General features: G+C 38.8%; 1 protein-coding gene across 2 annotated transcripts in view; it reads right to left on the minus strand.

Annotated features, from left to right (window-relative positions):
* Positions 1-24123, minus strand: part of BACH2 (BTB domain and CNC homolog 2) — a 374467-nt gene that overhangs the window by 262087 nt on the left and 88257 nt on the right. Inside the window, exon 2 of one of the 2 annotated variants that reach the window (XM_025384074.1) lies at positions 21176-21288. The gene's annotated coding sequence lies outside the window, so the exon portion shown is untranslated. Of the gene's footprint in view, positions 1-21175; positions 21297-24123 lie in introns of those variants that run through there. The other variant, XM_025384073.1, reaches the window with a different exon arrangement.

Below are 24123 nucleotides of genomic sequence, written 5' to 3' on the forward strand. Positions count from 1 at the left end.
GATGAACAGCTGGAATGATCCTTTGACTTTTTACACATTAAATGTCTGTTTCAGGGGACCAAAAGCTGGATTCTCAACTTTTCAATTATCTTAATATTATAAAATCACTAAAATGTTTTAAAAAATTTCTTAATATGTAAAACATGCAAAGATACATTAGGTGAAAAAAGCACAGGGCAAAACTGCATTTATAGATCCCAATTATGTAAAATATATAGATATATTTAAGATGATATATTAAAAATGTCACTAAAATATAACACGATCTTTTTATGGTTGTGGGATTATACATGATTTTTGCTTTTTCTACTTTACTTTCCACTTTTTCTAAAATTAACGTATTATTTTCATAGTTAAGAAAAAAGGTTACTTAAATTAAAAAGAAAATTACCTGTGGATGAAATGACATCTGATGATGGGTTATGAGGGTTGGTGAAGGCCAGAAAGGCATAAAATAGAACCAACCATGTTTATAAAATGTTAAATTCAACTGGTCTTCATGTCTACACACATTAGTATCTTCTGTCTTACACTGTAAACTCCCAGAGAGCAAAGGCTGTATCTAATTCTGTGCAATGTCTGGCTCAATTAAAAATGCAGATAGAATATCTGCCTCAAATTTTTACGATGATTACACAAATGTAGTTGGTTCTTTTTCACTCTGGCAGCCAGTTGAGTGTTACTGATGCTTGACAGTGACACAGAATAGGAACATACATTGTTTTCCCCCTTTAAAATCAGTGTATTAATGAGCTACTTTTTAATTTTTTTGCAGCATGTAAACTCATAGAAGAGACTGATCCTCTACCATATTTAAAGTAGAAAGTAAAACAGTACTGTAATCGTCTCTGTTTTAGCCCATTTCCATGTTATATAATGGATGTAATTCTAAGGATGAGCTTACAGCTTTATTTCCACATTAATTCAACTACTGGACTCGCCACTGACTCAGATCTGGAATTAATATAAAATAGAGGGTGACACACACAAAAAATGTTCCACTTGAGAAACCAAAACACCCCTAAGTCAAACGATTCTTACAACACTAGAGTAATATCCAATGAAGCAGCTTCTATTTACAGTGTTTTCCAGACCCCTCAAAGTTCTCAGAGTTCTTATATTCCCCAAAATATAACCAAGGTTACCATAACTTTTGAAGTTACTCTCAAGATGTACCTATCAATAAACAGTAGCTTTTTGGTTTTTTAGTGCGGTGGCTGTAAGAAGTTACAAATGACTGTTAGTGTTTTCAGGTGGTATTCTTATTAGAAATTTAAAACACAGTGTTACCAAATTTGACCTAAATTAGTCCGTTCCTTTCAAGGTTATCGTGAAATACGCAGGAAATGTGAAATCCCAAGTGCTTATTAAACTAAACCGGAGAAGTCACTTTTTGAGAGCTCAGTCCTCATGCCCCTCCCCTGCCCCTGTGACAAAGGCTAACATTTACCAAGTGCTCTCAGCAGGTGCTGAGTGTTAGTGCTTCATGGGCATGATGTAACATCATCCTCAAAAGAGCTCTGGAAGGTGGGCATTTCTATAGTACTTTATAGATGACAGGTTTAGGAAAAGGTTAGGGACCTTGCCCAAGGTCTCACAACGCCTCTGTGTCAGAGCTGGAATTTGAACCCAGGTCTGGTAACTCTCAGAGTGCAAACTCTTAACTACTAAGGACTTGTTCACTTCAGAGGGCTAATTAAGTGTGAAATCAAAAGCGATGAATAATCACAATTATGCCACTTTTAATTTGAGTCTGTTGCATATACATAATTGGTCTTCCTCTATATTAAGCATGATGCCCTATAAAAAATTACAAATTCTGCCAACAAAAACCTCCTGAGGGAAAACTAAGAACATCTACTAAATAAATAACTCAAATGTCTTATTGAGAGCATGGCAACACTGAGAGGCTTGGGTGTGGCCACCTGACAGATCTGGAGGAAACCTAGAGGCAAAATGTACCGAATATTCTATTGCACAACAGAATCTATCTGTGGAAAGCACCCCCTAAACGGAAGTATCTGTCAAAGTAAAAATAAATCAGGGTAACAGCATCTAAAATATATATTGTGAGTGAGATGCATATTTCTCTCATTTGCTATGGTACATGAATCTATTTAGTCTAATTGTCTTGTTTAAAAAAGAAACAAACAACTTTTCAGCCCAATCTATAAAACTCTGACAAGGACTAACATCACTGTGCAGTCATGAAGCAGGGTGAGCCAGCTTTTGGTAGGCTCTTCTCTGCAGTCTGCTCCTACTGTGTGATGGGTCACCTGGAACGCAGGCTCACTGAGGACTCAGCTTTGCATGATGAAGAAATCATCTGGATCTGTTCACAGAGATGGCTCATTTCACTCAAACTCATAAAAGCCAGGCTGACAGATCAATTGAAATGCTTATCAGCCAATCTGAGAAACAGAATTTCCCAGAAGAACAGAGCATTGGGATCAGATTATTCTGTTTTTGTTTTTTGTTTTATTTTTTAAATTAAAACATTTCCTGAGTGCCTACTACGGGTCAGGATCTGTCATAGGCACTTTTACATTAGTGGTTTCATTTAATTCTCACAACCGATCTTTGATGTGAGTACTTTTAAAATACATTTTAGATAGAGGCTGTGGCCTGGAGACGAAGAGGAACTCTGCTGAGGTCATGCAGGTAGAGATGCAGCAAAGCTCACAGAAGAGTACGAGTCCCCCAGTGCTGAGGCCAGGGGTGCCACTATGGGGAAAATCACAAAGTTCAGAAGGTGCTGGCATGGGAGCCCAGTGGTCATAGGTTGCTGTCATCAAGCCTAAAGACATAAAATGCACTGGTGACATATGGCTGCCAGTTGGGCTGTCATAATCAGGAACATCGCTAAAACTTTCGGGCTCCCCACTCCTTTTGGTGACTGTCATACAGACCAGCAGTCAGCTGTTTGCTTTTAATATAAATGTGCTCTAATTTCTAAAATGTGAAGTTTAATTATCTACATTTATTTTAATTTTTTGTCCTGATAGAATGTCAGCAGACACACCATGAATTTGTTTAAGTGTGGGTTAACTTATGGGAATTTTATACATGCTAATTTCAGCCATTTTTATGTTGATCTGTGATAGTTTCAGTTTCAAATGATATTTTCTGCCACTGTTCCTTGAAATTCAAATTTTGAGGGTGCTCATTATTTGGTACCTGGGCACTGATTTATTCATATTTATTAAAACACATATATAAAAACAAACAAAAAAAAAACAAAGAAAAAAAGAAAAAATACATACAGACATATAAAATATACATACATACATACATATATACACGGTACAAAATTGTGTGCCATACTGTGTACTCATTCATGACTAAAAGAGACTGATCATTTGTTAGCTTATTCTAGTAAACTGAGTGAAAGAATACAGCTAATATTTTATACTTATTTTTTCTGTTCCTACTGAAAAATTAGACATCTTAATATTTACTTCATACTACCAATCTAGTAATAAGGTCTGGTGGCCCCAAAATGAAAAAAAAATGCAAAAAGGGGACTCTCTATTTACATGTTTAGCATTGGATTAAAAAAAAATGCAAAATAACAGTTTCCAAAGACTAGCTCTGAACATTTTGCCTCCTCTTGACTTTAAGTTGTGGACTCACCCTGGAGAATAAATCTTAATAGTCAATTATACACAGCAACTTTGAAGACAAATAATATTACAGCAGTCTACCCATGATTACTCTCTTTTTACAAAGTTTCCTAAGAAAACAGAGCCAAAATGCTTAAAATTTAAACAGAAACTGAGACAGTCAATGGCTGTGAAACATACACATATAGAAATTTATATGGTATATTTACATTTGGTCTAAAAGCAACTTCTTAAAATTCACCAACAGAAGAAAAGAAATACATTTTTTGGAGAGAAGCAACAATGTAGGTAAAGATCACTGATTGTTTAAAAGGCATATCTAAACATCTAAGAGACAGTCTTTGTTTGAATTGAACTAGGATTTTCTGGAGAGTAGTAAAATGTTTCAATATAGTGAATGTGCAAGTCAACACTTCAAGAGTGGGCTTCCTCTGGCTTCAAACTAAACAGCTGGACAGGGGATGCTACTTAATTCTCTTTCTTCCCTACCAGAAGGAGGAGGTGCTCAAGTGTTTTTCTTTATTCTTTCATCTGTTTATCTGCCGAGCAATAGGGATCTTGCTTCAGGTTGGTTAATCTGCTGAGCCATGACACATATGAGAAGGCTCTCTGGCAGGACAACATGCTCTCCAAAGCGAGACGACAGCAGTGAAAGAACGAAAGGTACATCATCTCCCCTCTGAGGTCTCTGCTTCTTTGGCGTAGGAATTGGTCTATTAACTCTGAGCATTTTTTTTTTCAAGACGGAACCTTGCACTGTCACCTGAGCTGGAGTGCAATGGCATGATCTCAGCTCACTACAACCTCTGTCTCCCAGGTTCATGTGATTCTCCTGTCTCAGCCTCCCGAGTAGCTGGGATTACAGGTGCACACCACCACACTCATCTAACTTTTTGCATTTTTAGTAGAGACAGGATTGTCTCTACTATGTTGGCCAGACTGGTCTTGAACTCCTGACCTTGCGATCTGCCCGCATGGGCCTCCCAAAGTGGTGGGATTACAGGCGTGAGCCACCGCACGCGGCCAACTCTGAGCATTTTTAGGCACTAATGTTCCAAGTGCCTGAGACTCCAAATAGGAAAGTGCTATTTTAAATGACTCTTTAAGCTACCATTACAGATAACTGTAAGAAATATTCAGGCCTGAAAAAAATGTTCATTCATCACCAAAATGTGAATCACTTCTAATTGATTTACTATTTCTGCTCTTCTGCTAATAACAGAATTTTGTCACTATCCACAAACATTCCAGAACACTTGTCTTACAGAACAGAGAAGCAGTTGTCTGTAGTAAAAACACTCTGAGTTTCCCTTACATGTCACACTGTAGAAAGGAAACAAAATGCATTTATTTTCTCAACTATCTTCCCTGTGATAGTCTGTGTATGATACAATTTATAGAAAACTAGACTGCTAGAGTCCCTACAGACTTCAAAGATAATCTGGCCCATGGATTTCTTTGTAAGCTGAAGCCCCTTGGCGAATCTGATGGGAGCTATGAACCATTCTCTCTCCAGAAGAAAGTACACGTATATCAAATATTGTATTCACTTCCCAGCATTTTAGAGACACCCCCTGAAGCCAACCTAGGCTAAGAGCCCAGACTGACAACTCTGATCTAATTCCACTGCTTCGTTTTACATATGGAGACACCAAGTTCCAAACAGGGCCATAGTTGCTCGGCAGAAACCATGAGCAGAGTAAACTAGATGAAACTGAAAATGATGCAGATAGTAACTCTGAACCATCACAAAGCAGGTCTATCATTTTGCTAGGAAAGGAGAAAAGGTGAAGTGTTTCGAGAGGAGAGTTTTCTTTCATTTTAGGGTTCTGGTTGAGCTTCTCACTGGTTTTCTTCATTTTGTCTTCAGGCCAGGCCCATCCGTGACTCAAGGCTACCTTTTCTTGTGTTTGCTTCTGTAAATCAGTAAGACCTGAATAACCTGGCCACATTCAGAAAGGAGGGCAAGTATGAGAGTGTGAAGTAGAAACCAGTTTTAAGGAACTCTAAGAGTTCTAAAGAACTCTAATTTGGTCACATAATGGATACTTAAGAAGTATTCTGAATCAAAGACTGCTCATATATTTAAGGAAGTGTCAGTCTACTAAAGTGTTACCGAGTAAAAGTCCTAGAGACTTGCTTTAACGATTAGATGGAACACATTTTCAACTACTGCATTCATCTGTACACTTGCAAGTGGCTCATTCTCTTAAGAACTAAAACATTCATTCTGGGATTTTGCCTTTGTGTTTAGTTCATTGCAAATTTATTGAATGTATTTTGAATTCAATTCAACAAATATTCTTAGGACATTCCAATGTGATGGAATGGAAACATGCATGTATTTTGGAGTCACTAACATCCAAATTCAAATACTGGATCTGCTTTATCTAGACATGTGATTACTGGGCTCATTACTTAAGGGTCTCTGCGTTTCCCCATCTGTAAAGTGGGAATAATACCACCTACTATGCAAATTGGCTGTGAAAATTAGCAAAATATATTATGCACATATACTATATGTCTATTGTAAAGGAGCTAATGCAGTATCTGGCAAACATTACAGATTCCATAAAATGGTAATACTTAAAATAATGATTATTTATCAAATATCTACAAAGGACAAACTTAAAATCTGAATTCATAACATCAAAATGAATGAGGATTTAATTCATTCTTAAAATGACTCGAATACCTGCTAAGATTCTGACATATTAAAAACTATAACCATTATAAATGAGAAGGCCACTGTTCAAATGACTAGCTTTGCTACAGTACCACTGTCAGTTTTTTGACCCAAAGGAAATTTACAATACCACCGGTGGCTTTCAAGTCTTCAGATAAAAACTGTGTTTTAAAGTAACAGAACAATAAGACAGCAATATAGTTGTTTCTCAATGACTAAAATCTTACATTACATATTATGGTTCAGTATTAATGTGCTTTCACACTACCTACTGAGTTTTCAGACTGCATCTACTTATCCTTTTCAAATTGCTATCACTGTCTTTTTCATAGGAGAGTTCTTACAAATTCCTTAGAGAAACCAAAAATTTACAGTGGAAATTTTTTCTTGATTCCTTTTTTATTTTTTTAAGAATAAACCTATTCAACAGGTAAATCTAAATACTTTTTAGCAGTTCTAAATATAGAGAATTTATGACTTCTTATTGTAATTGAAAAGGAACATACAAAGCAATTAGTCACTTATAAAACCCACATTCAACCTTCGAAATAATGACTAACTTCATAGAAGAGGCAAGACTTCTTTAATTAAATACTAAAGTCTAGCCATTTGAGATAAGCAAAGCAGGTTATGTAATTGTCTTCTGCACTCACAATATCCTTTTCTCCCTCTTGGAAATATATTATTTTTCAGCAACAGAATATACGATAAAAAAAGTTACTGTATGTAGAAATCACTCTAACCACAAGCTAAGTTTTTGGCTAAGAGTTAAACTTCATTCATTTGGGTTTCACTAGTTTCATAAGGAGAAAAAGTGATTAACCCTAGTGTAAGTAAAATTCCCTTGAGAATATATTAGATTCTTAAGAAAACAAAACAGTAAGCAACCTTAGGTACTCATATAAATCCTTGGGGTGTTAACTAAAAAGCATTCCTAGCCATGTTAGAATAGGATTCTCAAAATTGAATACTGATTACCTTTTTGAGAGCTCTCCAACAGGTGTGCTCCGAAGTACTGGAAGATATAGGAGAGTTTGATACACATTCCGAGAAAGATGGGGTGGCTCCTGTACGTGCATGGGTCCATCTAGCACAATCACTATTCAGCACGGGACTACATTTCCCAGGCCACCTCACCTCCAGGTGCAGCTACGTGACTAGTGCTCAACAAAGGAATATGAGAAAAGATGGTGCTTTACTTCAAGGCGACTGTGATTAAGAAGTGAGGTGCAGACAATTGTAAGATGGTGTTACAGGATGAATTATGTCCCCTCAAAATTCACATGGTGAAGTCCTGACCTCCAGTACCTCAGAAAGTGACCTTATTTGAAAATAGGACCATTACAGATGTAATTAGTTAAGATGAGGTCATACTGGAATAGAGTGTGCCCCAATCCAATATGACTGCTGTCCTTATAAAAAGGGAAAATTTGGATACAGGCAGGAAAAGAGGGAAGATGATGTGAAAAGACTCGGGAAAAGGTGACCATCTACAAGCCAAGGAGCAAGGCCTGGAAGAGATGCTTGCCTCACAGTCCGCAGAAGAAACCAACCCTGCCGACACCTTGATCTCAGACTCCTAGTCTTCAGAACTGTGTGACCACACATTTCTGCTGTTTGAGCCACCTAGTCTGTGGTACTCTGTTACAGCAGCCTGAGCGGACGAAATAGTTGGTAAGGCAGAAGACGGAAGGCACCTGAGTTCAGGATTCCTGAATCACCTCTCAATAAAAGCACTTCACTGATCAGAAATACTTCCACCGGGCTGAGAGCTGAGCAAGAAAAGAAACTTGTTGTGTAAAACCATTGAATTTTGAGGGCTTATCTGTTATACCAGCTGTCATTACCTACTATAGGACCTAATTAATTTAAGTGGCAAGTAATTACATATTGACCTATCACATATCACCGGGAACAATCCATGTAAAATTTTAGGATTAAAAACACTTCAAAGAAAATTTGAATTTACAGGAAGATACTTTGGGGTAAATTCTCTCAAATCCTCCATAGGGTATAAATTTACTCTCTTCTGCCAATAGAAGTAGAATTTCCTCAAGAATATTAAATAAGTCACAATGTCAAAATTGCTGGAACTTCAATTACACTGTATAATCCACTTAATTTTTTTTTTGAAATTAAGAGGAGCATTTCTCTCAACTAGCCCAAGTTTGTAAAATGTTACTTGGGTACTAAGGATTAGAACACCATAAAATGAGTTCTCAGCCTTTTCCAAAGTTCTCAATATTTTTATATAATCAATCTGAAAAGAAGTCACTAGGTATAGAATACCTTCTGTTCGAATATGGACAAAAAATGTACCCCCTTTAATGACAGGGTAACTAATACGGAATAAATACTGGATACCATTTTCCATTTTTGGTTTCTGACATGAAGAAAAAGTGAAAAGATAACTATCCTCGCTAAGACTTACAGTTCAAAATACCTCAAAAGCCGAGCTGGCAGCTGGCTTCTCATGTTTATAGAAAAGCTAGGATGATTCAGCCTGAGCTCAGAGCTCAATTTAGATCACAGCATCTGGATTCAAAACACATGTGAGATGTGGCAGTCGATTTTCAGGTCATGACTGATCCAAGACAGAGACTGCAGACCACTCACCAGCATTATTCCAAACGGAGAAAGTGCCTGAGAGAAACAGAAATCTCAAAGGTATTTGGAAGCCCACTGCGAACTGTTAGGGAACAGGTAACATTAGCATTTTCTGCATCCAGCAGCTTTAAGCAGGTGCCACAGAAGCCAAGGGTAAGGCGGCCTGAGGATGACACTGAACAGCTTTGTCATGACATTCAGCTTTGCCATGGTCAGAAAACATCCCTCACCCATGACTTCTTTCCTGAAGTGGCTATTGTTCAGATTAAACTACGGGAATCTGGTAATAAATTGGAAAACCTCTGACAGCACATACTTCCTACTAAGATCTGTGTTTAACTTTGCTTTGTTTCAAAGAGAAAAACTATAGTAAAGAAAAAGGAAAAACAAATGTAAATGCATTTTTTCTTGATGAGAAGAAATCATAGCCATAGTAATTCTAATATAAACTACACCATGAAATCTAAAAAAAGAGCAGAAAATCCCCAAGCTCAGTTTCAATCTCTATCAGAATTCACCTTGTGCCTTCCTTGATTTTCCTTGGATATGATATGTCCAGATGTGGGTGATTCTGCAGCTACGGATTTTATGTGCAATAAAATAATGCTTCTCCTGCTGCTTTTCCTCACCTATCCCCTCCCCCATCCCTCTTCCTCTCTCTCCTTCTTGTCTCTTTGTTGTGAATGTCAGGGCTGTCAGTGTCACAGTCTGACATGATTAGCGTTTCTGACATTACACCAAGAAGCAGACAGAGAGCAAGGAGAGCGGGTGGAGGGGAAGGCAGTTATGAGTAGCCATTTAAAGAAGTCCAAGAAAAAAACAAGGCCAACCTCCTTTCTCTGAGGTTCCTTGATTACAGGGCAGTTTATAAATCACCTTGGATTTTTCTCATTTATCTTATTAGTCTGTTTTCCTGTTCCTCTGGAGATCCCTAAGGTGTGGATCTATTCTGTGAGATCAAAGCCAGCGGCTCTAATAACAGATAAGACAGAATTCGTGATTCAGCGGATTCTAAGGCTGTGAAGTGTAACAATCAGCACACTTTGGGAAGATAGCGCCAGTCCATTTCGAGTATTGATTCGCTGCACTTTGTCACTCTAATGATGTTATCTCATTAAAAGAGATAAATGCCCCACTGTTCTTCTAAGAGCATCTGCTTCTTACTCTTCTCTCTTTTTCAACAGCATGGCTCTCAGCAGCAGCACATTAAAATCAAATTGAAATCCAATGCAAGGCTTGGCTACAGAGCTGCTTAAGGTATCTTTTTAATTGCTTTTTCCTACTCTCAATCCCCTTCCAGCTCCTCCACTACAGTCCTTCAAAGAAACAAGCAATATAAAGAGAAATAGATGTAGAAAGTAATCATAATAGAAAGCATTTTCTGAGTGTCTGTTACATAGGGACTCCACTGTGTCAACCTTTAACGTATTCCTATCTCGTTAGATACGTAGAACAATCCTCAGTTTGCAAACAAAAAAACAGAGTTTGATGTTAGGTAACTTGCCCAAGATTATGAAGGCAGCGAGAGAATGAGCCACAATTTGAACAAGGGTCCATCCAATGCAAGTACTTTTTTTTTTTTAATCTCCATTTCATTCATGGAACAAATAAGAAAATATGATTGCAACTTGATTAGAATAGGTGAAAAAATGTAAAAGAGGGTAGCAATTATTATTCAGGTTTTGTTTCAACAGATTTATTATTAAATAAAAAGGTAGCAATTTTTCATAATGAACGTTTTATACATTATTCCTTTGTGTATCAGGCCTCTAAAGTACACATTATTAAAGTCTATTAAAGTCTGTATTTAGCATTACTAATGTGCCTTTGGGGAAATTATTACAATGAAACAGCATCAGTCTTTCACAAAATTTCAATTGTTTAATATTTCTTTTCTTATCTTCAATACACATGTCTATTTTTAGCTATAATCAGACCTCATCCCAAATGCCGTAATCCCAGCCTAGAGCTGTCACAGCAAACTGTTTATGAGTTGGATTTAAGAAATAACAAGAAACGTAGATATTGTTAATTTCACCCAACACTTTTTTTTTCATGATTGGTTGCAGTTTTCCTAATGTTCTAATTAACAGGTGCTCCTTGATCACTATGACATGTGATGATACTTTATCTCTCTGGCTAGGGTTGGTTATCTTAATTAATTGCTTATATTTATATCTAACTGAGACTAGCCTCAAGATAATGCCACTCTATTAAAGTTTGAGAGTGGTAAGAAATTACAAAACTATTCCACTAAAAAAAATAGAAAAGAAAACCAAATAAATCAGAAGAACATATAAACTATGATTAGTCAAATCAAACCTCTGCATTTAAAAGTGAACATCATTTACTAGATGTCTACTAGACTAGAAATATGTGTCTTCTGAACAGTAACTGAGGAGTTTCTGCAAATTATGTATTTATGTATTTATTTTAAATAGGCATCTCTACCTTTTTTCTAGTACATTAATTTTATCACACAGTATGAGATTTTTAAAAAACAAAGCCAATGATGTACATATATTCAAAAGCACAATGTTCTCTGAAAATACAGAAAATACTGTTAGGCTTATTTTACGAAGACAAAGGACAATAGGAAGCTGGGAAGAATACCAGCAGCTATACGTTATAAGGCCTCTGTATCACACAAATGAAGGGAAAATAAAGCCAATCTAAAGTATTAGGTACTTAAACTAATAAGCTGGATTGGAAGCAATCTTTTCATTATAAATTTCCTTTCATATACAGCAATCCCACTGAGGTGACACCTTTGTAAAATCAGGCAAAAATCAACTGTTAATATTCTAAAGATGGACAAACCACAGATTAAGTACCTAAATAATCATGTTTCTAGTCACCAATTAACTAAGTAGAATTCTCTTAATTGTATCTATTAAGGCCTACTAATTGAGAGAAAAAGGGCAAAGTTGAGGACTTAGAGAAAGAAGACAGAAACATTCGTCTGCCTGATTCATAAAGGTCAGAATCCCCTGGCCGCTGTTGTAGGAAACCAGCCATCACCAGTCACAAAGAAAAAGGCAGCAGCACACTTTGAGTATCCAAAGGGCCTCTTTACTGGGCTTGCAAGGCTCTTGTGGGCTTAGTCCAACATGATGATATAGGACAACAACCTACCTGTTCAGTCAACACGCAATTAAAACTCCCAATGAAGGATGGCCCAGGGCAGTCCATTGGTATGGGGCAGGGGGCGCAGAGAAGCGAAGCCTGTTTTAATTAAGAAAATACTAGGCACTCCTCTTTAAATCCTCAAAAAATGAGGATGAACAAGATTTCAAAACCAACAATCATGATGTGTGTGAAAGTACCAGCAATGAGAATGAAATGGGACTGAATATAATCTTTCCTACAAACGAAACCTGTTTGATGGTGAAAGGAAAATGGATGAGCTGTGGTCAAGAATAGGCCGAGGCAGACATCTAGTCCAGCATGACTCAGCGAGTTTGGAGTGCAGGCACACAGCTCCACGTGTTATGTAACCATGCCATGTGAGGTGCATTAAGTAACCACTCATGTGCGCTCATGCTTGACTCAGAGCCACTACTGTCTGTAAAAGGTATAATTACCCTGCTAACGCTGTACATAACGGCTTGCACTCGTGGCTCGTCCCCAGGCTTGCGCCCATGGCTTTCTTGTGCCCATGGCTTGCTTGCGCCCACAGCTCCCTTGTGCCCAGAGAGAGAATAAAGCCCTGTTGAAACGACCCATGATTCCTTGACTGGTCTTTCAACTGCCTGCCACTCGTCCACCGACTTTCCTCCGACCTCAGTTAGAACCTGACAGATGGTCAGTAGCTGTAGACGTATTTCAAAGAAGTTATCATGATTCACAGCTAGGCTTCTCAGACTTGAAATTATATTACAGTCATGTCAAAACATATCCTTTCTTCTCTGGGGCCTATAGAGTCTTAACACAAACACAAAGTTCAGCTTTTCTATTCTGAAGCCTTAATTTACCTCCTACCTGTTCAGACTCTCCTTCATCTTTTCTGACATTATCAGGAGATGTTACGTCAGGCCACATGACCCCTTCACTCAAGACAAGGCATTGCCATGTCCATATGACACAGTAGTGGGTGCACAGAGTCTCAGAGCTAGAGCTCACTTTGAAGTGCTCCAGCACAATCATTCATCTGATGTTCAAATTCTCTGTACAAAAAGGTTCAGATTTTCAAAATAAGCCCTGGAACATGAAGACTGTGATATGGTTTGGCTGTGTCCCCACTCAAATTTCAAACTGCAGCTCCCATCATTCCCACATATCATAGGAGCAACCTGGTAGGAGGTAACCGGTAACTGAATCACAGGGGTGGATCTTTCCCATGCTGTTCTTGTGACAGTGAGTAAGTCTCATGAGATCTGATGGTTTTATTAAGGGGAGTTCCCCTGCACATGCTCTCTCTTGCCTGCTGCCATGCAAGATGTGACGTTGATTTTGCTCCTCCTCACCTTCCACCATGATTGTGAGGCCTCCCCAGCCATGTAACTGTGAGTCCATTAAACCTCTTTTTCTTCATAAATTACCCAGTCTCAGGTATGTCCTTATTAGCAGTGTGAGAACAAGTTAATACAGACTGCTTCTTGGAGAAGTAGGCACCAGCCAGTGCTTCACCACACACTGCTCTGAGATTTGTTGGTGACCCATGCAAATAAAGAGAGAACAACAGAAATACTTCTCTGGTTAGGCAGAAAGGAGGAGAAGAGATGGGACTGAAATAGAAGCATTACTGTAGCTCCATAGTCAAGATGACTGTGTACAGAGAGAAGTCTACCTAACTTAGGGAGCAATCCTCTGGAATGTATGTTTCATACACATTTATACAAACACACATTATATGCATGCACACATTTTAAAGGCAAACGGGCATAAATATATTCAGTTAATTCTTTTAAATTTGTCTTATCTCTCTTTCATGCCAAATCGACCCTCTACTCAATTACACGGTAAGTTGTATTTTAAATATGCACTTCCAGACCTCTCAGAAGGGAGTTACAGTGCTATTTTCTTCCTGAAACATCATGAATTTCCCAGTACAAGGCAGGTGGAGACAGAGTCTGGAGGTCTAACTTGGCCTTTAACATTTCCACGAACCTCACATTCGACAGGACTCAATGTACATGTAACAGAGGGGCTACAGTGGCCTGGTGCCAGCAATGTTTCTTTTTGGCTTCACAAACTCTATAAAAATGAAGTTTTTTTGAAGAGCTAAGGGAAATTATATCTTAAAAATGTAGAAAGTGAGAACAGAAGTGCTACAATGTCCAAGGGCACTCACTGACCAGGACTGAGGGTCCAGATTCTTGTTAGAGGAAAGCCTACCACATATAAGACATAGGCGCAGTCTAACTCAGTGGTTCTCAAACTCATCTCATGGCCCTTTTACAGGCTCAAAAATGATCGCAGACCCTAAAGAGCTTTTGTTTATGTGAGTTATTTCTATCAATGTTTACCATACTAGAGGTTAAGCTCGAGAAAGTTTTGGAACATGAAAACACAGGCACACATCCCAGAAGTGATGCCATTGCATGTCACAGTCTCTTGAAACACCACTGTGTATAGACAAGAGAGAAAGGGTGAAAAAGGTAAATCATATCTTAACTTTTATCTTGCAGGCAGACACCCTGAAAGGGTATAAGAGTGTCCCTCTCAAGGGTCCCCAAACCATAGTTTGGGAACCACTGGTCTAGTTCAAACTTGTACACATCAGCAGTGTCTTTGAACACGTAAATGAAGAAATGGCACAGTACTGAGTAAGAGGATGTACTGTTCATTTTAAAAAATTGAGCCACTGAATCAAAGGATGGCATCTTTTTCTAGAGCATTTCTCTACTCACTACTGCCCCCAAACCATTAGTATATTAAAATGATCCTTCCTGGTAATATGCCAAGCAGAATGACCCTAGGTCCAAATCTCTGTTTTGACCACTCTGTTTTCTATCTGCTTACTAAATATCTTCATCCATTTGCACCTCGAATGCAAAACAGCTAAAATAGTACTTATTTTTTAAATGTTTGGTTTCTTTTCTAGTTGTTAATGAAATACACAAATATTGTAGAAAAGCTGAAAATACCAAAAAGTATTTTTTAAAAAAGAAAGAAATGTGTCCTATGTTTCCACCCTCTGGGAAAGTCATGGTCAACATTCTGGGTAATAGCCTTCTGGTCTTTTTATCATGCATATTTTAAAAATGCAGTGAAGTTCATATTTTTTTTTTTTTGGAGACGGAGTCTCGCTCTGTAACCCAGGCTGGAGTGCAGTGGCATGATCTCAGCTCACTGCAAGCTCTGCCTCCCGGGTTCACGCCATTCTCCTGCCTCAGCCTCTTGAGCAGCTGGGATTACAGGCGCCCGCCACCACACCCGGCTAATTTTTTGTATTTTTAGTAGAGACGGGGTTTCACTGTGGTCTCGATCTCCTGACCTCGTGATCTGCCCGCCTCAGCCTCCCAAAGTGCTAGGATTACAAGCGTGAGCCACCGCGCCCCGCCGTGAAGTTCATATTTTAAAGATACTTAGTATATTTTATTTTAAAATATTTTTAGTGTGAAAGAAATGCACATTGCTTAAGAAAATCTAGAACATACAAGCAAAATAAAGATAATGCTCATAATAGGTTGATATGTATAAGCAATCTTTATTCTGTGTGCATACTGTACCTTTTTTAAAAAAATGAAATAATGATCAGACTGCACATACTGTTATATAACTTGTCTTCTTTGCAATTTATTTAGAACATCTTTTTATGTCACTCAGTATTCCTCAGTCCCTCCTTGGCATTTTCATTGTACAGCTGTACCATGGTTATTACCTTCAAAAATTACTATTTTAAGAATATTGTGATGCACATCTTAGCTAAACTTCTGCACACATCCATGGCGGTTCTCTTTGAGTTAATGTTCTAGAAATGCAAATTCTGGGACAAAAGGTGTGTCAATTTTTTAGGAGTTGATATACCTTATTTAAGTCCCCTTAAGAAAGGTGTTCTTTCACTAACTGTGTATGAGAGAGCCTGATGTTTCCTATTCCCAACTTCACTGGGTAAATGTTACAAATCCTCATCAATTGTATAGGTGAAAAATTCTATCTCATCATTTTAATTTGCATTTCTTTGATTGCTGTTAAGATTGAACATTTTTCTTCCATTTTATTGATCACATTTCTTTCTTTGTTGGTCTTACCTTTCTGTTCTTTGCCCATTTTCTATTAGTGTAATTACCTTTATCTCATAAATCTATATTAATTGTAAGAACACTTAATAACTCTTTCTCATATATGGGTAAATACTGCCCCAGCTTGTCTTTTATCTTTTAGAACAGTTCAGAATGTCTTTTGATTGAAAGAAGTTCTGAAGTGTTATAAAGCTAAGTACATTCTCTTCCTTGATAGTTTCTGACACTAGAAATTAATAAGGCCTTCTTTATTCTAAGATCATTTAATTTTTAGTTGTATTTTCTTCCATGTCACTAGTTTAAACCTTGCAATAGCTCTTCAAAGTCTGCCACAAGGAGGACCTGGCCAATGCCTTCAGAAAAATGACTGGTAAGGCTTATTAAATACAGATTGGACATTTGGTGAAACAAACCATTGAGGGTGTCCTGGAAAGGAGAGGAGAGAGATCTTTTATGTTTATTATTTGCCAATTCCTTATGCTACCTCCAGTAGCTCTGTTAACTTGCTCTTTGAGTATAAGAAGTTTAAAATGAAAAAAGTGTTGACATTAGTTTTATGTTAAAATATTAAACCAGTGGGTATGATGACTCTTCTTACCTTTGCCAGAACGGCAGCTGTCTTAGATAGAAAAGACCTTTGTTATATTCACTAATGTATTTCTTGCAAGCACAGTGCATGGCACATAGTATGCACTTGACAAATATGTGTTGGAGCTGATGTTTTACCAACTAGAGCTATGTATATGCCAGGTTTGGGGTGAGCGAGGCAGGGATAATAAAGTCTGGACTTCACAGCTTCTATGAAGGAGATGCAATGTAAGAAAAACTCCAGATGAAGGTAGAAACTAAATTTCAGTTTTACTTTTTAGTTCACTGTAGAGATATTGATCTGCGTGTAAACATGAAACTGCCTCAGACCTGGGACAGTAGGATGTGGTGCTGAATACTGGAAAATATTCAGAGAAAAAAAATTCTGCTAGGCAGATCATTAAGCAAAACAGTGGCATCCACCCACTAAAAGAGACAAGAGGCACTACTCTACTTCATTTTGATGTTTTGGCATTTGTCCAAAGCAATAAAAATCAGATCCGGCTTGATCTGAACATAACAAGGAAGAAACAGTTCTCAAGAAGATTCTTTTTCACGATGGGGGAAGGGAGAGGGTCATTTTGTACAATAATGGAAAAATCAATTATTTTTCAATCAGATGGAGTGTCCTCATAAATTTAAAGCACAGAACAGCATGTGACATGCCTTATAAAAAACAATGACCACAAGGGAGACGAGTAAAGGATCATAATGCTAAGGTTGCTACTAAGAAGGAAAGATCTTACAAGGGGAGAACAACACTTTTCTTGCTAGTGTGTTTTCTGTGAACGTACGAAGTAGTCGGTACACACTGAATGTACCTCATCCTGCACAATTTGCCTCTACAGAATCCTGTTCAATTGGCTTCCCATTTGGCTATGGCTTTTAAGTGATACACTGAAATCTTTTCTCTATAGCATGATAATGCGGCAGTAACACAGATAAACCCGAAACTGGCAAATATACTATATGTAATATATATTTATACATATTAGCAAGAAAATAACCAAGAAAGTAGTAGAAATACTGTTGACAGAATTTAAAAGTTAAATTTTGGCCAGGTGTGGTGGTTTACACCAGGTGGCTTAATCCCAGCATTTTGGGAGGTTGAGATGGGAAGATTGCTTGAGTCCAGGAGCTCCAGACAAGCCTGGGGTAACATGGTGAAATCCCATCTCTACAAAAAATACAAAAATTAGCCAGGTATGTTGGCACACACCTGTCGTCCCAGCTACTCAGAAGGCTGAGGTGGGAGGATTGCTTGAGTCCGGGAGGTTGAGCACTACAGCCTGGGTGACAGACCAACACCCTGTCTCTCTCTCTCAAAAAAAAAAAAAAAAAAAAAAGTTAAATTGCAATTATGAAGTTTTTGATCAACATAAAGATTGGAAAGTCAGCTCTTGCAAAAAGCTGTGAAGAATGTATGAACACTGGAAAGATGGTCAAGTCTGCATGAGGGTTTGGGAGAATGCATACCCTGGGAAAATATGTGCCCCACAATTTCCTTAATATGTAAGGCTCAGAATTTACAACCATTAATGCCTGTTTACAAACTTAAAAGGTGAATAAATAAATATGAGGCTGTCTACTCTGTGTAAACCCATGAGTCTGTTATCATATTCCATGTACACTGACATATTTCCTGTAGACTGGCCTCAGGGATGACAGCAGATTCATGACGGGCCTTATGCGCAGGAATGCCCTCTGTTTCTGTTTTCAGCCAGCAGTGATACACCAACATGCTAGCTATCCGAAGGCCAGAAGTGCACCCCTTTCTAGTGTTTCCTCAGACCCTGGCAGAGATCGGAGTGCAAGAAGGTGAGGAATGAAGGCCCTACCTGGTGGACAGTAACTCATGAGGTATCAGGGTAGTCCTGTTAAATTAGTGCAGCCAACCGCTAATCCCTTTGTGCCATGGGGTTTGGGGATTCTGTGTTTTCTAGAGGGATGGTCCACGATGGATTCAAAAGAGAGTTGTCAATGTCTAACTGCAATCAACATCGCCCTGGCACTTCACAGGAATAACAAGGACCCTAGAACACCAAGGCCACCTTCCATCCGTACACTTCCCTAACTGAAGTGCCCCATCAGTGAGCTGGGGTTTAGGAAGAAAGGAGAGCATTACAGTGTGTGTCTGAGGAAGAGGAGAGTGCACAGTTCCAATGTCTCCAACTTTCTAGGAACAAATCCACTTAGAACGTCAGTCACACCCACAACAATATTTCTAGCACTCCAACTAACACCATAATTGAGGAGGAGATTCTCTGGTTTTATTTATGCTGAGAAGAGCTGTTTCCTCCCCAGAGAGTGACCTATTCTTTGTCTTATGCCGAGAAAGCCATAAGAAAAATGCTGACCTATGAAGGTGACACATCATGCCTAATCACTACTTTCAATTAAAACAATATAAAATAGAGCACGTACTGAGCCACTCAGGCAGAACATAATATCCCAAGCAACAGACACACCTACTGAGACTTGACATTTCTGAGGAGTCTGGTTCCCAGCTGTGTGTGGAGAGTGAATCCATGACATTAGATGTTGGGTTGCTCTGGAGAAACTCAGGGCGGAGCTGTCACAGCAAACTGCATTTGCTGATAACAGATTTCCAAAAAGTTGCCTTAGCTTTTCAATACACCAAACTCCAAATACTAGGAGCCAAAAGAGGTTTGCAGCCATGGATCTCCCCTCCTCCCCACCTCCAGTCATGACCCTGGGGCAGAACACCTGCTTACTTTCCAGTATTCCAACAGCTCACTTCTCAAAGGCAGCTTAACGCCAAGTGTTTAAGCTGGGGTGGGGTTGAAGTGGGAAAACTCAGCTCTGGTTTCTTTCTCTTTGGCTAAGCTCAGCCAAACGAAAACTCCTCAGAAACAACTGCTTGTTTTTTTGCTGGTCTCTTCAGATAGGATAAAGCGGCCAGTGTCTCCCATAAAACTTGCATCTAGGAAAATACGGTAAGTGCACAGAGGGCTTTTCCAGCTTTCTCCAATCCCTGAAGCTTCCCAGGGCCCTTCCTGCCCATGAGAAGGCTGAGTAAATGACCATGAGAAAAGTCACCACTGGAAGAGCGTCCTCTAGTAGAAGAATTTCAACAAGGTAAATGGAATTTCTAAAGTCTAGAGATCCCATATGCTCTTTTGACAACCAAACCATTAAACAGTGCTGTCCAACTCTACCATAATCCATATAACAGGCCCACAATAACACACCTGTTTTTGTAGGCCTCCAGAAACATCTCTCCCATTTTAAATCCTTTAGTGGCTCATAGGATCTGGCCCTTGCCTCCTTCTCTGGGCTTATATCTGACCACCTTCCACTAGCGTAGTAGTTTTCAACCAAGGGGTAATTCTGTCCCTGTATGGGACATTGGGCAATAATCTGAGGACATTTTTGGTTGTCACAATTAGAGTGAAGGGAAGGGGATGCTACAAAAAATCCTAAAATGCAGAAGACGGTCTCTCACTTCAAAGAATTACCTGGTCCAAATATCAAGTGTCAAGGCTGAGAAACCCTGCTCCAGTCATACCAAACTCTTTGCTGGTCTCTGAGCACACCAGGCTTTCTCATATGCTTTTGTGCTTAAACACATTCCTTTACCTGGAATGCCTTGCCCTACCTTCCCTGTCCAGGAAATTACCATTTCCCATCCAGGATCCTACTCAAATGTCGCCTCCTCTACGTTGTCCTTCCCAGATTCCCCAGAGTTGGATGTTCCTTTTTCTGTGCCTCCAGAGCTTCTGGTACATACCTTGTTAGAACACACTCACTATTCTGCCCCAAGATAGTCTGCACATGCTGAAGGCATGTCTCAAGTTGTATTCTTTGTTTATTCCCATAGTGCCCATCTGGTAATAAATCGCCACTCACCAATTTAATCAGGGAATAAATAAAAATGGAAAAGATGCACCTTACACTCCCTTGCAACTATGTCTAAGGGATAATAGTGTCCCCAACATAAAAACAACAGCAGTAAATATGTATCAAGTGCTTGTAATGTGGACAGGCACTATATTAAGCACTGGTACAAGTAGTAACTCATTTCATCCTTACAATAATCCTATCAGGTAGGTATCATTATTATCAGCATTTTACAGATGGGGAGATTGAGGAACCAAGAAGTCAGGCCACTTGCCTAGGGTCACTGACACTAGCATCTGGAAAAAGTGATATTTAGTCCCAGGAAATCTAGCCTCAGAGTCTCAATATTCCAATATTCATGCCAAGGCAGTTATGCTAAAACCCAATATTTCAGCCACTCAGAGGCCCCTGGCAAGTATAAATGACACCTCCAGAGGACTACGCAGTCAGAGTAGCCACTAGCACCTGTGACCCTGCTTGTAGGGGATCACACGACTCTCCAACTCTGAAACGCTTCTGGCAGGAGAAGCAACCTCTTCACATCATGGAAAGACATATGCATTCCAGAAAATCATGGTACCGTAAAGGAAATACAAGTGCTGGTTCCTCAAAGTACCTCTTACCTTGTTCATGCTGCAGGGATGGGAGCAAGGGATCAGACATGTCACAATGCAAGGCAGCTCTTAAAGATTCTCCTCATTCCTGGAGCCCTCACTTTCTGAAGCAGACAGCTGCACTGTGAATATAAACAAAGAAGAAATCCATCAGCTGGTGCCCAGGAAGGCACAGAGCACTGCCATGTCCAGTGCCTTGCTGCCACGATGGCAATGATCCAAGTCTGCACTGTCCAACATGATAGCCACTAGTCAGATGTGGCTATTACTGAGCACTTGAAAAGCAGCTAGTGCAAATGGGGGCTGCCAGGACTCAACAGCTAGAACTTCCACATATTTCCTAGGAAGGCAGTGTACCGTAAGGGAATTCAAGAGGTCAGCTTTCCATGGGCCAAATGAACTAAACAGCTCAATTCCCCCCAAACAGAAAAATAGTCCACCATGTTTTTATTCATGCTATTTATTCTTCACATGAAGTTTTTGATTCATATGAATTACGTTTCAGAGTAAAAGGGTTCTTCTTTGTCTTTTTTTTTTTTTTTTTTTTTTTTTGACATAGTGTCTCATTCTGTTGCCCAGGTTGGAGTGCCGTGGCATGATCACGGCTGACTGCAGCCTCAACCTTCCGGGCTACAGCAATCCTCCCACCTCAGCCTCCCAAGCAGCTGGGGCTGCAGGCATGCACCACGACGTCTGGCTAATTTTTGTATTTTTTATAGAGACAGGGTTTTGTCATGTTGTCCAAGCTGGTCTCAAACTCCTAAGCTCAAGTGATCTTCCTGCCTTAGCCTTCCAAAGTGCTGGGATTACAGGTGTGAGCCACCATACCTGGCCAGTTTCAAGGTTAATTTGTCAAATATTAGGGGAAAATATTTTAAAAATGACTTCAATTGCTTAAATGGATTTGTAGCCTTTTCCTCTGAAAGGTGTTTACAGGTGGAACTGAGAGGAGAGCAAAACATCGTAAGGTTCCTGATACTCAATTTGTGTGTTATTTTTTTAAGTTGCATCTAGGAAGGATTTATATATCTGTACCTTCCCATAATACATGGAATTGGAGGTTTAACTGGAACTGCAGTGCTTTTAAAAATGAAAAATACACTATTTTTAATTATAATATATTAAGAACATAGAAAATGTTCAATAGAAAAATAAAAAGGTACTCATAACCCCACAAGCCCACCATAACCGTCTTTAGTTATTAGTAATCAGCCTTTGTCTACACTGGAGAATGACATGTCTGCTAACTAAGTTCGGGACATGGAGAATTCCAAAGCTGTATTCCCCATATTAACATCTTTCACTGCTAAGAAAATGATTTTGCAATTTACATTTTCAAAGATAAACTCCTACTCCATGCACATTACTATTCTATGAACATAATATTACTACATTCCTTTTATAAATCAGACGATAGGGAGAGGAAATTGCAAATCACTCCTTGGCTATTTGAAACACAGATTCCAAAGAAAATACCACATTTGGATTAAAAACTTAAAGGTAAGACCTAAAACCATAAAAACCCTAGAAGAAAACCTAGGCAATACCATTCAGGACATAGGCATGGGCAAATACTTCATTACTAAAACACCAAAAGCAATGGCAACAAAAGCCAAAATTGACAAACGAGATCTAATTAAACTAAAGAGCTTCTGCACAGCAAAAGAAACTATTGGCAGAGTGAACAGGCAACCTACAGAATGGGAGAAAATTTTTGCAATCTATCCATCGGACAAAAGGCTAACATCCAGAATCTACAAAGAGCTTAAACAAATTTACAAGAAAAAAAAAAATCAAAAACTGGGCAAAGGATATAAACAGACACTTCTCAAAAGAAGACATTTATGCAGCCAACAAACTTATGAAAAAATGCTCATCATCATTGGTCATTAAAGAAATGCAAATCAAAACCACAATGAGATACCATCTCACACCAGTTAGAATGGCAATCATTAAAAAGTCAGGAAACAACAGATGCTGGAGAGGATGTGGAGAAATAGGAACACTTTTACTCTCTTGGTGGGAGTGTAAATTAGTTCGACCATTGTGGAAGACAGTGTGGCGACTCCTCAAGGATCTAGAACTAGAAATACCATTTGACCCAGCCATCCCATTACTGGGTATATACCCAAAGGATTATAAATCATTCTACTATAAAGACACATGCAAATATATGTTTATTGCAGCACTGTTCACAATAGCAAAGTCTTAAAACCAACCCAAATGCCCATCTATGATAGACTGAATAAAGAAAATGTGGCACATATATACCATGGAAAGGTATGCAGCCATAAAAAAGGATGAGTTCATGTCCTTTGCAGGGACATGGAGGGAAATGGAAACTATCATTTTCAGCAAAGTAACACTAGAAGAGAAAACCAAACACTGCATGTTCTCACTCATAAGTGGGAGTTGAACAATGAGAACACACGGACACAGGGAGGGGAACATCACACACTGGGGCCTGTCAGGGGGTGGGGGGCTAGGGGAGGGATAGCATTAGGAGAAATACCTAACGTAAATGATGAGTTGATGGGTGCAACAAACCAACATGGTACATGTATACCTATGTAATAAACCTGCACGTTGTACACATGTACCGCAGAACTTAAAGTATAATAATAAAAAAAGAAAATACCACATTCAGTCATAGCAATAGCATATTTTAACAATAATGTACAACATGGAGAGCTCCTAAAATTCCAACTTTGTAGCATGAATACATCCAGACATCTCCACATGTACATGATGTCCAGGTAATCACGGCTTCAAAGTCAAGAAAATTCAATATCTAATTCTAATTGATCTTAAAGTGACTGAAAAAAAATAATGCATATAACTTTTACACTTTCGATTTCTGGAAGCAGGTGCTAATAAATTTCTTAGTTTTAAAGTAGAACTTCATACATGCTGTTTCCTTTTCAATGTATGTATCAATCCATTTAAAAACTACAGCC

This window comes from Theropithecus gelada, chromosome 4 (genome assembly GCF_003255815.1).
Source record: "Theropithecus gelada isolate Dixy chromosome 4, Tgel_1.0, whole genome shotgun sequence".
Classification (NCBI taxonomy): domain Eukaryota; kingdom Metazoa; phylum Chordata; class Mammalia; order Primates; family Cercopithecidae; genus Theropithecus; species Theropithecus gelada.